General features: G+C 42.4%; 1 protein-coding gene across 1 annotated transcript in view; it reads right to left on the reverse strand.

The window, feature by feature from the left end:
- Window positions 1-14,995, reverse strand: part of si:dkey-178k16.1 (band 4.1-like protein 1) — a 62,700-nt gene extending 47,705 nt beyond the window's left edge. Inside the window, exon 1 of the mRNA XM_052091562.1 lies at window positions 14,791-14,995. The gene's annotated coding sequence lies outside the window, so the exon portion shown is untranslated. The remainder of the gene's footprint in view (window positions 1-14,790) is intronic.
- Between the last annotated feature and the right edge of the window lie 1,086 nt (window positions 14,996-16,081).

Raw genomic sequence — 16,081 nt, forward strand, 5'->3', positions numbered from 1 at the left:
TTTTTTCTTTAACGTTGCATTGTTTTGTTCATGGTTTCGAAGGATTAAAGTCTGTCCAACATAGTCTTATGAAAACTTGTAATAATTTGTCTGAGTCATCGTAAGATATCGTACGACATGGCTCATACGATATGGTTATACCCATAGAGACCAACCAATCAACAAACAGAATTTTAAATTGATACAATACAGGCATCAAATCCAACACAAGCTAGCCTTTCCAGTTTCAGTACAATATAACGTGTTGCATAATGTTGATTACCAAAAAAAAAAATTTAACTTGTCCCTCCTTTTGTTTTAAAAAAGAAAAGGAAAAATCTGGGTTACATTGAGGCACTTAAGATGGCCTCAATGGGGCCAATCTGAAAACGTTACCTACTGTTTCAAAAGTATTGCCACAAGACAGAAGCAATATGTGATTTAACATGATTTTAGGGTGATAAAAAGGCTTACTAACCTTTTCTGCGTAAAGTTATCAAATTTTACAACTTCGTTGCCATGTCAATGTAATGCTGTGAACCCTAAAAACTATGATATAAAACTTTACAGCTCAAATAATACAAACATCTTTAAGTCATCTATTCCCCTATAATCTGTCCATCCATCCTTCCATCCTTTTGTCAATTATCTGTCCATCCATCTGTTGGGTTTTGTTAAGGGGTTCAATTTAGGGCAAATCATAACAACATTGTTTTGGGAGTAAAAGGCCAATAATTTTTTACAAGCCAGATTTCTTACAATTTCACAGTCTTTTATTATTATTACGACTTGTCATGAGACCCTGTCCGTGTAACATAATCTGTGCATGTTAGAAGCAGTGGCATGTGACAGAAAAATCTGCACACAAATACCATAAAATTTTACTTTTTACATTTAGCATTGTTTTTAACCTTCAGCCTCAAACCTTTCAGAAAAGACCTGCTCTTTTTGGGTCACGACCCACCAATTCAGTAACACTGCTGTAGATTACTACATCAGCACAAGCAGCAATGTGGACATTTACTCTTTGCAAATTCCACAGGGAAAAATTTAGGATCCACAAATGCCGACATCATCCTTTAAGAATGTGCCAACAAGCATCACTGAGCATTTCAAGGGCATGCAGATAACTGCATATTGAATTAGAAATAATAGATTGTCTTTCAAGGACATTTTATACATTTCTAATGAAATGTGCCTCTCTATAGCATTCACAAACAGATAAGGACAGAAATAACTAGATAGTGAAAATTTTGTCATATCATTTAGACATATCACCAATTATTGATGCTACTGGAGGAAAACGCTATTGCCTAAGGGCTATGTAGGTTGATTAATTTTGCATAGTGTCATCATCCCCAAGGAAGCAAGTATGTATTCCACGGACAAAAGTTTGTACTACCACTATTATTTTCTTCACTCTTATAAAGCTACGGTCCAATGTGACACAATGACTGAAGTTAAATTTGGCACATTGATTGAGACATGCTTTATGAATCCATCTAAAGACAGGAAAATTACAACAAAAAAGATATGCAGCATTGAGGCAACAAGGTACAGAGATCTCCAACAAAGAGAGGCGCACTTTGTAAAATTCTGTTGCCAAGGTGATACAAACCAGGAACTGTCAATGGAGAAAGTGGCCGTCAAATAAGAAAAAGAAAAATTTAAAAAAGATTTCAATAAGAATTCATCTAGTGGACATTCTTTTGTCAGTTGACATCAGTAGTTCACTATTTTTTTTTTTTTTAGGTCTTGCAATGAAGTAAACTGAGTTACAGAAATTAGAATTGTTAGCACCTTAATCAGTTTGTGACTAAGAGGAAAACATATTAGCAATATGAATGCAAGGCCATAAAAAATGGTGCAGCATTGCTTGGCTGGTTATTCCCACAGATGTTTAAATACTCCTTGAAATCTTTTGACGAATGCAGTTCATATGTATTGACATATTTCCTATTTAAATTGGTTTGGGCGGAGCATATCACAGGGCTTGTCGGTTTTTTAAATAACCAATATTTACCCATCTCCATGAAAAAATATTTGTTTCTTTCTTGTATGGGGAGGGACATTCCTATTCTAGAGAACATTTGATTGGACAAAAGTCTGTGAAGTGCAAGACAAGTCATCAATATTTTTTCGTTCGTTTTCCTGGAAGAGAAAAACAATAAATTTTCATGTTTATCTGCTAAAAGTGAATTTTGTTGACAATTAAGAGTATGGATGGCCTCAAAGATAACAAACATGGACATAAAGCCATAAAACTCTTAACTCTGATATCATGGAGTCTTAAAAGTTTGCTACACCACTAGTGCTATCAACAGGAATTACGGAAATAATGACTGTTTTCAAACAGGTTTATTGAACACTACCACAACCACTGTCACTACCACTACCACTACCACTACCACTAACACTACCACTACAACTACCACTGTCTTCCATTGGCCAGGAAAGCTTATAGTCCAGCCCCAAACTCTAATATTTTGATAGCACAAACCCACAGACTTTTCAGAGAAATCAACCTACCAATAGCTCATTAATAGTTGTCTCATTTATATTGAACTTTTATTTCAACTTTAATTCTCAGATTTTAATGGTGATGCATTGGGGGAAACCCTTGAAATAGCCATACAGGACAAAATTTCAAAGCTTAAAGTACAACTTACTCTGGAATTTGAAAATATTATGATTTTAAAGTAGTGAAAATCTGAAATGGCATTAACTGCAGGCCTACACGTAGTTGTCTGTTTATTATATCAAATATGAGACCAAAACAACAACTGTTTGATTTGCACAGTGAAAAGCTTGTAGATTAGCCTGTGTCAGGCCCGGCAAGGCGCAATGGCAGAATGCCTGGAGTAACAAAATGCTCATTTACTGATTAAACTAATATCTTAAAATGGCAGTCAAAGTAGCCAACTCATTTCACAAATGATTAAGCCTTTCTTTTGGCCACTCTCATTCACTTCTGAAGATATCCTTCCCACATACCTCACCAACTCAGCAGTCTGATTCTAAGCCATGGTTGAGAAGTATTGCTAGACTATGAGATCAAATGGACTTGGTAATGAGAGTGTAGGCAGACAGGCTAATTAGTCTTATGCAAATGAGTGTTTCTGTTTTCCAACTGAGGATTGTGTAAAATGAAAGAAACATTAAAACACACCTGTCAGTTTTTTTTAACACATCAAACGAGGCATACTTTTCCATCTCTGTCTGAACATGAGAATGTGTCTTGATCAACTTGATTCATTAACAATAAATACTATACCAACACTTTTTAGTTTAAAAAAAAAAGCTTCCAATGTGATCGTTAAACATGTTCTTGTGGGGCTTGTCTGTGCAAAACACGTCATCACAATGCTAGTGTGTTGTGGGTGGCTGCATGCATAGATACACTCACCTAAAGGATTATTAGGAACACCATACTAATACTGTGTTTGACCCCCTTTCGTCTTCAGAACTGCCTTAATTCTACGTGGCATTGATTCAACAAGGTGCTGAAAGCATTCTTTAGAAATGTTGGCCCATATTGAGAGGATAGCATCTTGCAGTTGATGGAGATTTGTGGGATGCACATCCAGGGCACGAAGCTCCCGTTCCACCACATCCCAAAGATGCTCTATTGGGTTGAGATCTGGTGACTGTGGGGGCCATTTTAGTACAGTGAACTCATTGTCATGTTCAAGAAACCAATTTGAAATGATTCGAGCTTTGTGACATGGTGCATTATCCTGCTGGAAGTAGCCATCAGAGGATGGGTACATGGTGGCCATAAAGGTATGGACATGGTCAGAAACAATGCTCAGGTAGGACGTGGCATTTAAACGATGCCCAATTGGCACTAAGGGGCCTAAAGTGTGCCAAGAAAACATCCCCCACACCATTACACCACCACCACCAGCCTGCACAGTGGTAACAAGGCATGATGGATCCATGTTCTCATTCTGTTTACGCCAAATTCTGACTCTACCATCTGAATGTCTCAACAGAAATCGAGACTCATCAGACCAGGCAACATTTTTCCAGTCTTCAACTGTCCAATTTTGGTGAGCTCTTGCAAATTGTAGCATCTTTTTCCTATTTGTAGTGGAGATGAGTGGTACCCATGGGGGGGTCTTCTGCTGTTGTAGCCCATCCGCCTCAAGGTTGTGCGTGTTGTGGCTTCACAAATGCTTTGCTGCATACCTCGGTTGTAACGAGTGGTTATTTCAGGCAAAGTTGCTCTTCTATCAGCTTGAATCAGTCGGCCCATTCTCCTCTGACCTCTAGCATCAACAAGGCATTTTTGCCCACAGGACTGCCGCATACTGGATGTTTTTCCCTTTTCACACCATTCTTTGTAAACCCTAGAAATGGTTGTGCGTGAAAATCCCAGTAACTGAGCAGATTGTGAAATACTCAGACCGGCCTGTCTGGCACCAACAACCATGCCATGCTCAAAATTGCTTAAATCACCTTTCTTTCCCATTCTGACATTCAGTTTGGAGTTCAGGAGATTGTCTTGACCAGGACCACACCCCTAAATGCATTGAAGCAACTGCCATGTGATTGGTTGATTAGATAATTGCATTAATGAGAAATTGAACAGGTGTTCCTAATAATCCTTTAGGTGAGTGTATACTGTACATATGTAGATGACCCATTCGGCTGGTTTGGATATGTAAACCGCAGCGCCATCTTGGAATGGTCAACATGGAGAGCTGTTTGAATGCAAGTGAATGGGAAGAAGCCACAATTGCACGAACTGGGAGAAATGTAATTAGAAATAAATAAGATATGGTCCCACCTAACGCTGTCTAAAGGAACATCTACTAATAAGATATATGCGTATAGATATCTATGGTTGCATGAGCTTTATGGATGCTAAAGTGTTTTTAGTGATTTTTAGCTCATTGATGTGTGGTTACTGGTGTTCTGGGTGGTTGCTAAGGTGGTGCTAGGTGGTTATACGGTTCGTTTGGGAAGTGTTGTAATGTTTCATTGTTACACATTACACAATGCATAATAACAGTTCAAATTAATGCACAGATCAACAAAAAAAATATTCAATGTAGGGAAGTGTGGAGTGGGGTGTGGGCTTATGTCTGTCAATGGGGAGAGAGGAAGAGGTAAGGGCCATCACCTGGTGATTAATGATGCATAACACCTGGGTTGCGTTACAGTGATGACAAAGATGGGCTTGGAAAAGCCGCAGAGAACAGCAGTGAAAGAGAGAGAGTCCCAGTCACACAGACCTGACATTCCGTGACGCTCCTAGGGCACAACACCGCTTATGCGCATCCAAAGTGCTTGAAATGTGGGTAAATGTAAGATTATTGTGGGTGTGCAAAATGTAGTTCACAGCATTAAACTGTTTTTTCTTCTGCATCAGTTTATTAAAGCAATCTATTGTTCTGTCAGACACCCCAACATAAAGAATCGGCAACAGACTCTAAATACTGTCCACAACACCTTACAAGTAAACCTTTGCTTAAAGTCAGATCATTACTCAAACTGAAATTTATTGTTGAATGTGGTGAATTTGTGCAGAAGCAATGCTTTAAATAATGAGGACGATTTAGACACAACTTTTCAAAGTTTACTCGCTGATAGCACGCAAATGTGCCGCACGCTGTCAGCATGCTTAAACATTACAAAAAGTACCATCTTTAATTCATCACTTTAAAATCACCACAGCTAAAATATTAAACATACTATTCTAGTTTGTTGTTGGACGATTAGTGGAGCATTCTGTCCCATTTGTAGAATTTGTGTCTTTCTAGGACTTCTGTCTGCTTGTTTTACATCCATCATCTTCAGTCAGTCATTTAAATGCTGCCAAACAGCCAATTTAAGTCGCTTTTTTGATGGATATGAGTCTGGTATACCGAATTCCTCTGTTATATTTTGGAATTCTTGTGGTAAAGCTTCAGTTTCACATGAATTGGAAGTTCACGTTCAGTTCGTGACACATGGCTATTAAAGCACCACACAGACACCATCCATAACCATAGCAACAGCTCCAATGCCTACACGGGCTCAAGAGTTTTCCCATTTAGGCTTACAAAATCTTATGAAAAACTATTTTATATTATATATTTATACTTTACATTACATATAATATTTTTGCCATGTGTAAATAAAGCATTTCATGGATTTTAACTGTGGAGTCTAAATTCTTTCGGTTAAATGTGATATTTTTAATCACGGTTAATAGTAAAAAACTGCCTTCACATTTAAATCGAAAAACGATTTATATCAATTTGGAAACATTTTACACTGGTAAATTAGCAGTTACAAAAAGAACAGCCCATCTGGCACCAACAATCATGCCACGGTCCAAATCACTGAGATCACATTTTTTCCACATTCTGATGGTTGATGTGAACATTAAAATGAAGCTCCTGACCCATATCTGCATGATTGGTTAGAAGCAACTGTATTGGCCACACGTAACCCTCCCCAACGCCCCAGAAAAGGTATCATATACAGAACTTAGGTTCCCAGCACCCCTGAGGGGGGGAACAGGTGCTACATTACCATCATGGGAGCAAGCCCAGCAGCCGCTGCCTTTTCTCTCTCTCTATGTCTCTCGCATAGGGTGTGAAGCGCCTAGGGCTATCTTAACACTATGAAATGCGTCTGGGAAGGCAGTCTTTCCCGATCCTATTCTTTCAGGGGGGAAAGACTAGGGGAAGGTGATATGTGGCTAATACACAACGTGGGTTGTCAATCCACACGTGGGAGCGACGTGGTGGTATGTCCTGCCTGATGAGGGAGGAGCTCTACAAACATGGTAACCGGGGGCAGTGGGACTGCCTAAGGGAGACGTGGGTCCGCCAACCGGGGGACTGGGGGACCATACTGCCATGGAGTTGCCTGAAGAGGGAATTAAGCCTGTGGAGCCTACCCCAGTACAGAACACTTGTGGCTCGTAGTGGGTCTGGTCGCAAATTGCTCTGCTGTATTCTGCGGGATTTTCTGGGGAAGTGCTGTCGCGAGGAGTGTGTGTGCCAACGCGTCTGTCCCGAGAGGGGCTTTTGTCAGGGAGTACCAGAGCAGGCAGTGAGTATTGTCCTGGGAGGTAAAGAGATCTAACTGCGCCATGCCGAATCGGCCCCAAATCAGTTGGACCACCTGGGGGTGGAGCCTCCATTCTCTGCTGGGCAAAACCTGTTGACCTGAGTCTACCATCGCGGTGCTGTCTGAATGGATCAAGACGTGTTTGTCCTGAATCAGCGGGAGAAACCTCCGCAGGGCAAGGAATACAGCCAACAAACTCAAGGCAGTTGATGTGCCAACGTAGCCGGGGCCCTGTCCAGGAGCCAGCGGCAGCGTGCCAGTTGCACACGGCGCCCCAATCCTGTTGTGAGGCGTCTGTGGTGACCACGACACGTCTGGACACCTGCTGTAGGGGGACCCTGGTCCGCGGAAAACAGAGGTCTGTCCAAGGATTGAAAGTCTGAAGGCAGGAGGGGGTGATTACTACATGGTAAGTGCCACGGCGTCATGCCCACCTCGGGACTCGAGTCTGAAGCCAATGCTGAAGCGGTCTCATATGCATCAATCTGAGTGGTGCGACCGCGGCTGAGGATGTCATATGCCCCAGGAGCCTCTGGAATTGTTTTAGAGGAACCACTGTGCCAGGCTCGAACAGCGAGGCACCTAAGCACTGACTGAGCACGCTCGTTCGTGAGGCGCGCTGTGATTGTGACTGAGTCTAACTCCATGCCGAGAAAAGAGATGCTCTGAACCAGAGTGACCTTGCTCTTGTTCCAGTTGACCTGAAGCCCTAGATGGCTGAGGTGCCTGAGCACCTGGTCCCTGTGCATGCATAGTAACTCTCGAGAGTGAGCTAGAATGAGCCTGTCGTCGAGTTTATTGTGTATGTGGATGCCCACTTCCTGTAGGAGCAAGGGCTGCCTCTGCGACCTTGGTGAAGACGCGAGGGGACAGGCTGAAGGGAAAGACCTTGTACTGGTACACCTGGCTGTCGAACGCAAACCGTAGGAAGGGTCGGTTTTGAGGCAAGATGAAGACGTGGAAGTACGTGTCCTTCAGGCCTACCGCCGCGAACCAATCTAGCTGTCAAACGCAGATTAGAATCTGTCTCTGTGTGAGCATTTCGAACAGGAGTTTGTGCAAAACCGGTTGAGAACTCACAAGTCCAAGATTGGTCACAACCCACCACCTTTCTTGGGTACGATGAAGTAAGGGCTGTAGAAACCCTTCTTCATCTCGGCTGGAGGGACTGGCTCTATCGCATCCTTGAGAAGCAGAGTCGGGATCTCTGCCCGTAAAGCCCTGGCTTTTTTTGGCATGTAAGGAGGTGGAGCGAAAACCTCTGAAACAAGGTGGGAGCAAGGCGAATTGAATCACATAGTGTAGTCGAATGGTCCTGGTCAACCAGCGCGACGGGTTGGACAGTGAAAGCCATGTGTCCAGACTCCGCGCGAGGGGCACTAGAGGGACGACCGCTTTTGACGTACCGGGTGGGGCTTCACAGCGTGGGGAGCAGGTAATAGTGCGTCGGGAGGCAAAAACGCGTCCCGAGGCTTGGGTGCTGAGAAAAGACTCAAAGCACTTACCTTGCTCTGAGCACCCGGAAGGGGGCAGGTTAGAGACTGAGGAAGAGGTCCTGGGAAGGCAGTGAAGGTGAGGTGACTACGTCCAGGGAGCCGGGACTGTAGGATTTTGGAGCCGGGGCGCCATGAGAATGGCACCCACCAGCTGGATGACCCAGGAAGTGGGGAAATTGCTCTTTTATTAACAGTATGGAAAAACATGGATCTTCCTGCTGGCCCTCCAACGGAGAACGGAGTGGTCTTGGTAACAGCCCCGGAGTGAATGCCTGACTCCCCTGGTCCTCCGTCTCAGGACTGCTTAGGAGCCTTCCATGTCCTGGAGGAAGTCCTGGAGGTGGGGGACATGCGCCGCCTGCGAGGTGCTAGACGGGTTGAGGCGGAGCTGCCTGTTGCCTGTTGGACACAGGGGGACGCCCTCAGCGGGCAGACGGGGCACGGACCGTGCTGGGGCGGCACCACGGCATGATGTGCAAGATCGCTTCCATCTCTCCTTATCGCTGAAGACTGCTGGGCAAAGTCATCGACGGTGTCACCAAAGAGGCCAAGCTGGGAGACAGGGGCGTTGAGAAAGCAACGCTGCATATCTCAACCATGTTCAGCCATAGGTGACGTTCCTGGACCACGAGGGTGGCCATCGCCTGCCCGAGTGCCTGCGCTGTGACCTTTGTGGCTCAGAGAGCAAGGTCGGTGGCAGAGCAAAATTCCTTGCAGGCGAGCCATGGCATGCCAGGGCGGAGGCTGCCTGTCCAGAGGCACTGTAGGGCTTTCGAAGTCAGTGACGACGTCATCCTACAGGCCTTGGTGGGGAGTACCGGACGATCCCGCCATGTGGCGGCATTCTCGGGGCACATATGGAACGTGATTCATCTGTACCGTGTACACGTGGGCCGCCCCACCGTCAAGTGTAGCGAAACAGGATGAGCGAGGAGGTCGGATCTGGGTAATAAAATGTGCCCTCCACGACCTCGTCAGCTTGACATGCACTTCCGGGAAGAAAGGAACCGGAAGGGTCCAGTCCAGCCTCGCGCTCATGGGGGCCCGGGAAAGCATAGCGGACATCTGCGCATCAGCCTCAGACTGGGCAAGCAGACCCGAAGGTGGCAGCCCAGATGAGTCATCAGCATCAGACACCGCTGTGACGCTCTCCGATGCAGTGGCAAAACCATCATCCAGCTTGCGGGGTCCGAGGGAATAAATAGACTAGTCGTGAGTCGAGCCGGCATCACCTCGAGCCCGAACGGAAGCAAACGAGCGTGCTGGGGAGGCGGGTGGTTTGTGAGGCGCGGCTGAAGTGGCTTCTTGTGAGGAAAGAAAGCCGCGACTGCAACGTTGTCATGGCTATGTTCTCGCACTGAGAACAGGAACCATTCATAAAATGCTGCCTGCGTGTGATCGCAGCCCAGGCACGTGAGGCAGCTCTTATGACCATCAGAAGTGGAGAGAAATCAACCGAACTACACAGAGGCGGAAAGACATCTTTAAAAAGACGCCTGCTGCGTATTGCTCTTTTAGAAAACTCTTTTAGAAAAATAAAACTCTTTTAGGAGGGGGAACCCTCTTTTAGACAGAAGCGCTGTCGAAACGCCCAGGGGCGTGGACTGCACAGCGTGCAGAGAGAGAACACAGCTGGAAATGTGCAGTAGATCCAACAGCAGTGCTCTGCCACAGAGGTGAGTGGAACAGTAGTGAGACTCAGCTTGCTGATGCACAACCACTCGGCTCCGAAGAAAAAATAAATATCTGTAAAGTTATTTGGATTTACAAAATTACCTTTAAAATACAGTATCCTGAAAAAGCGATGTTACTTTTTGCTGAGTTTATATATGTTTTTTCTTTTCTTTATTATTGTAAGGATACTTTTTTTTTATTATAAAAAAATACAGTAAGGTTAGACAAAGTATGAGCAATAATACAGTGATATGTTCCTTAGCAAGCACTGCTAATTATAGAGGGAGAAGAGGAGATACAACAAAAGCACACCCTGTCTAGTGACCCAGTGATATGTGAGACGTCTGCGGCTCTAGATTTCCATGTTAAAACAGCAAAGCAATTGATTTAAATATAAAAGTGTCTTACAGAGCAATCGCAAGGGCAAGGCAATGGCAAATTTTATTTTGAGGTAAGTAAAGCTGCTTTTAGCTCCAAGGTATCAGTGCCTCCTGCAAGACATCACCACCTCCCCCTTTATTTTCTGCCTGGTGTCCATTTAAAAGATGTCAGTGAAGCCAATGAATGTGAAAGGGGGTCTGATGAAGCGGCAAGAGAAAATTGTGCTGACTCACTGCAATCAACCCGATTTGTGCTGTCACACTCAAGACCACAGATCTTAACTGCCTTCTGAATAATTTACATCCTTCTGACCTGTCAAGACAGAACTTCATAATACAACACACATATATAGGCAAATAAGATCCCATGGGAGGGATTCCTCCGTCTGTTAGGCACAGTAAACATAAAAACACCTTTCTAGCCCTGACTCAATCACATGGCCACTCTCCTCTATCCAAGCTGTCCTCCCCTTGGCGGACACACACAGCAAACGAGACACTTTTTAAAACCTGAATGAAGAGTAATTTCCATTCTACCAGCCTTCCGAGAGGGTGGAGAGGAAGAGAGAGGGGTTTTTGTCACTCAGCCCAGGAGGCAATAAGAGCACACAGATGCAAGCTAATAGAGCAGAGAGGATGGATCTTATCTGGTTTGGGCCTAGGGAGAAAAAAAGCACAAATCAATAGGTTTTATTAAATTAAGAAGACGGTTATGTCATAGTGGAACTTTTTATATTACTGAGATACAGTAGAACGATATTTATCTAAGAGTAAGGCTGTGTCCGAAACCTGAGAAATGCTGCCTTCTCAGACATTATACGGAGGTAGGAAAGCCTCAAGGCATGTACAAATCCAATGTTTGCATTTTCTTCACTGACTTTGATATCCAACAATCCTGTGTGCGTGGTTCGGTGATTGGTTAAAGAATAAAAATGTTATGGTTTAAAGCTGATCTATGTAATGTTTTCGATCTTATAATACTTTCTTATATCCCATTTTAATATGCAGAGCCAACTATAAGTTAGCTATTTGTAGGTTGATTTCCTTAAGAGTGTAAAACTGTGGCTCTGTGGCATTATCAAATTATTCCTCTGTTTGTGTGAGTGGCACATCCAGCCACATTACTCGCTGTTCCACTATTGAGGCCAGAGCGAGCCATGGCTATAAACTGATCAGCTGGGGCCAATAGCCTCAGACCTAGAGCTGTGAGACGAAAACCGATCTGCATTCCCACCATTGGGCCAATAGCCCCACAGTATTGCTCTAAAACTGTCCTTAATTCGCCACCCTGGTGCCAGTGTCAAACACACCCTGCCCATTTCACAAGCAAGAGGGAAACTTAAGCTGAGGTAACAGACTCTGGAGGCTAGCTAGCCCTCAAAATGATTTGTACTGTGTCCGCAATTTATTTTAATTTTTCCCGAAACTGTACAGTTGTGTGCAGGATACACAACTTGGCAAGTTCAGTGGCAATATACTTAATCACGTCTTCGTTTTGCCAGGTGCCATCAATCTGACGTTGCACATTTTCATCAGCTCAAATATTCAGAAAGCCCTGATTTCATCTACTGACCAGTACAAACAATTCTCTATTCTCCACTGATCTGTTGAGGTAAGCTGGTAGCTAGATATGAAAGATTGGGAAATTAGTATCCTGGTGCTGAAACTTCCGACCTGACTCAGCGACACTCCACCTTTGACATTGACTCCGCCTCAATCCCCAGTTGGCCTTCTTTGGCCCGAGGGTAATCGGTGGGCCAAAGGTACTTGGCCGTTGGCCCTGAGGAAGCCCTGAGGAGGCACGATGAAGCCTCAGAAGTGACGTTGTGAATGCAACTGGCCCTGGCATGCACTAGCTGGCACTCCTTTGGCCCGATAGTGGAAATGCAGATATTGACTCAACCAAAGGTGTGATTCTGGGGGTAGGACTATCTTTTTGTACAACCAATGGAAGACGAGGAGTGTTTTCTGGGATCTGTTAGAACGACTATCTTTTTGTACAACCAATGGAAGACGAGGAGTGTTTTCTGGGATCTGTTAGAAAATTGGTTATTTTTGCTGTTCCGTTTGGTAATGCTAGTGGTGCAGAAAATAAACATTTCAGCTTTAAAATTGTCCCGTTAATTAATTTATGTCTTTTTTATGGATTTTTTTAAGACTTATGATTTAATTTCTACCAAAAATATGCATTGAAGTCTGGATATCTGTAAACCTCAATTAAATTTAATTTAAACTTTGCAACTTTGTTACCTTACTGTAGGTCCCACAAAAATAGCCAGTGAAAACTAACATAAATGCATCACATGTTAGCATATTGTCAACAGGTTAACTCTGTTATAATGAGAATAATGAGATGTTATATACAGTAGGAACGCTGAAAGCATGTTGGAGCCGTGTGTAGGAGGCCAGTTAGATATTATATCTCTTAACAGTATGCCATTAATAGCATGCTGTGCGCAATTAGTCGAAACACTGTGCGACAGTAAAAGCTTGCAAGCAGTAAACAACATAATTTTTTTCTTTTGATAAACTGCACCATTTAATGTCCGCCACTTTATTTTGCTACAACCCTGTCAGAAATTAAACTGTTGGTTTAAAGCTTATTGGTGGTGTTTGCTCAGGAACACATCACAATTACTCTACTATTGCCCATACTTATCACAAAACTTTTATGCGTAACTCATCCCGTACCATTTGTAAACAAATTATAGGTGGCTTGTTAAGAAAAGAGGCGTGCCATTTCTTTTTTTAAATAATCACACTTCTTTTCTGGCAGATGCTAAAACAAGCTCAAAAAATCCCTTAACGTCACATTAAAAATGTCACGTGTCAAAGTGGACACGGACAGGAACAATACTACAATTCACATATGAGATTTGGACATCCAGACCAATGCATTTCTATGCTTAGACAAAATGTCCATTCATCACTATCAAAGATAAGTTATTATTCTTCTAAATGTGTGTGCTACTATTGACATGACCACTGTGGTTTTCAGTCATGCACTTCAGAAAATCAGGTCATGTCATTCATTGACCAATGAATATCTGAGACTTTTCCATGACCTTTCCAGTTATTTGTCATAACTGGATAAGGATTTTTTATTTATTTACTTAATTTATTTTTGTCAAATTCGCTCATAAATCAGATATCATATGGCTTGCGAGCAATGGCAATATTTATAAAATATTTTAGAGCAGAACATAACAAAGGGGAAAATTACATTCATAATAGAAATATCATGACTTAAGATTTCATTAATTTCCGTGACTTTTCAAACACATTTTTTTTATAAATATATATATATATTTATAAAATCGGACTTCATTTTGTGTGTGGAACATACATTTTCCACACACAAAACGGTTGCTGTTGCATTATACAAACAAGACCCTCAACAAACAACACATATGAATCAACAATTCGATAACGAAGTCCGATTGTTTTCCAAATTGCGCTGGAAAATATAAATGTCTCTAAGTGTGTTCCTGCTCTGTTACTCATGCGCTCTGAGCATCTTTCAGTTAATTGGCTTCTCCTACGCGAAGCGCGCGCAACTGCCCCCGGTGCCACACCCTCTTTTCAATAATCAATGGCTGCATCCGCCTGTTAACTAAAGCCTCAGTTACATCTCACTTCCCAAAAAGCTATTTTGAATTGTACTTCAACTGCACTATTATGTTTAACTGCAAATTGAAATGTTATATGCACGTGATGCAATTACATAAGCACAGTTTGATAAGGGGAGTTGTAATATCTTTAGGCCATTACCTGAATGCCCGACTTTCTTTAATTAAGTCGACTGATTTGGAATTTAAGGGTTGAATATAAGCGCAGTTCGCCTCAATGGTGATCTCTGTGCAATACGTTAGTATACCTGCATGAACAGACACGAGCCACTCATTTACAGGTATTATTTAGCATAACACAGCAGAAACACATTTTTACAATAATAAACCAAATTGTGTTATGTTTATAAAACAACCCCATGACAAAGGACAAAAACAAACCCTTGTTAAAACTCCGGCCTGCTGCACAAAATGTCATAACGCAAGATTTCCACCTCACCGTGAGGACATACAGGCTGAGTCTTCGTTTTAAGCGCTGAGATTACACATTCAGCCTATTTACAGCGGACAGTTGATGAATAGTGAGCATACTCAGGATGTCATCATCCCAACAAAGAGCCCTACCTGTCTCTCCAAGTTTGACGCTCGGATTTCCGTCCAAACGCTGACCATTTAGGTCTCGCGCCAGCGATTTCCGCCGCCCTTCTGCTGCTTTTCTCCGTAAGAGGATGAAGACTGTCCGAAAGGATAAATGAGAGGAGCAGCTGACGGAGGGGGAAGGACAGCTCTCAGATGGATGGAGAGAGGAGAGAAGAGGAGAGGCGGTTAGGGGGCGTATGAACGCTGGAATACACTGAGAGGGAGCTTTAACTGAACATGCACAGATGTCATCACAGATCCGCTAAAGGCTCTATTGCATTTTTGTTTCCTTTGAAATACTCTATAGATAGACTACATTACAAAAAACGAGACCAGGCTTAATTCATTCATTTTACTCATGCTCACGTTTATCAATTTCTGTGAACCACTGACAGATAGACATGTGCATATAGTATTGTGTATTTTTTGAGAAATAGCGGGTTAAATATAATTGCTATGAGGACAAGCTACTACATAGAATCAAATAGAATAGAATAGAATGTAAAAAGTGCTAACTTCCAATTGTCAATTTAAGGAGCTATTTCTACATTATCTAACCCTTAAAAGTAGTTTGTTGGTGTAATGTATTTAGGTTGATTCAGTGTTCATAAATAATATTTTAATTCAGTTAATTCCGATGTTACCATAAGAAGCACATTTTTAAAGGAATATATGGCTACACCCAAAAATGAAAATTCTTTCATCTTTTGCTCACCCTTATACCACCCCAGATGTGTAAAATTTTCAGAAGAATATTTCAGCTCTGTTGGTTCTTACAATGCAAGTGAATGATGACCAGTACTTTGTAGGTCCAAAATGCACACAAAGGCTGCATAAAAGTAATCCATAAAGACTCCAGTGGTTAAATCCATGTCTTCAGAAGTGATAAATATTGAAACTGATCAATATGTAAATCCTTTTTACTATAAATCTCCACTTATACTTTCTTCGTATTTTGTTTTTGGCAATTCACATTCTTTGGGCATATCACCCCCTACTGGGCAGGGAGGAGAATTTATTGTGAAAAGTATTTACATATTGATCTGGAAAAGTTGGGACGTTTTTTAAATTTGAATAAAATGAAAACTAAAAGACTTTCAAATCACATGTGCCAATATGTTATTCACAATAGATCCATATATAACATCACAAATGTCTTTTAGTTTTAATTTTATTAAAATAAAAAAAAAACATCCCAACTTTTCAGAAATTCGGGTTGTAGTTTCTGGAGACATGGATTTAACCACTGCATGGAGTTTTATGGATTATTTTGTAT

Source organism: Xyrauchen texanus, chromosome 25 (assembly GCF_025860055.1).
Source record: "Xyrauchen texanus isolate HMW12.3.18 chromosome 25, RBS_HiC_50CHRs, whole genome shotgun sequence".
In the NCBI taxonomy this organism is placed as follows: domain Eukaryota; kingdom Metazoa; phylum Chordata; class Actinopteri; order Cypriniformes; family Catostomidae; genus Xyrauchen; species Xyrauchen texanus.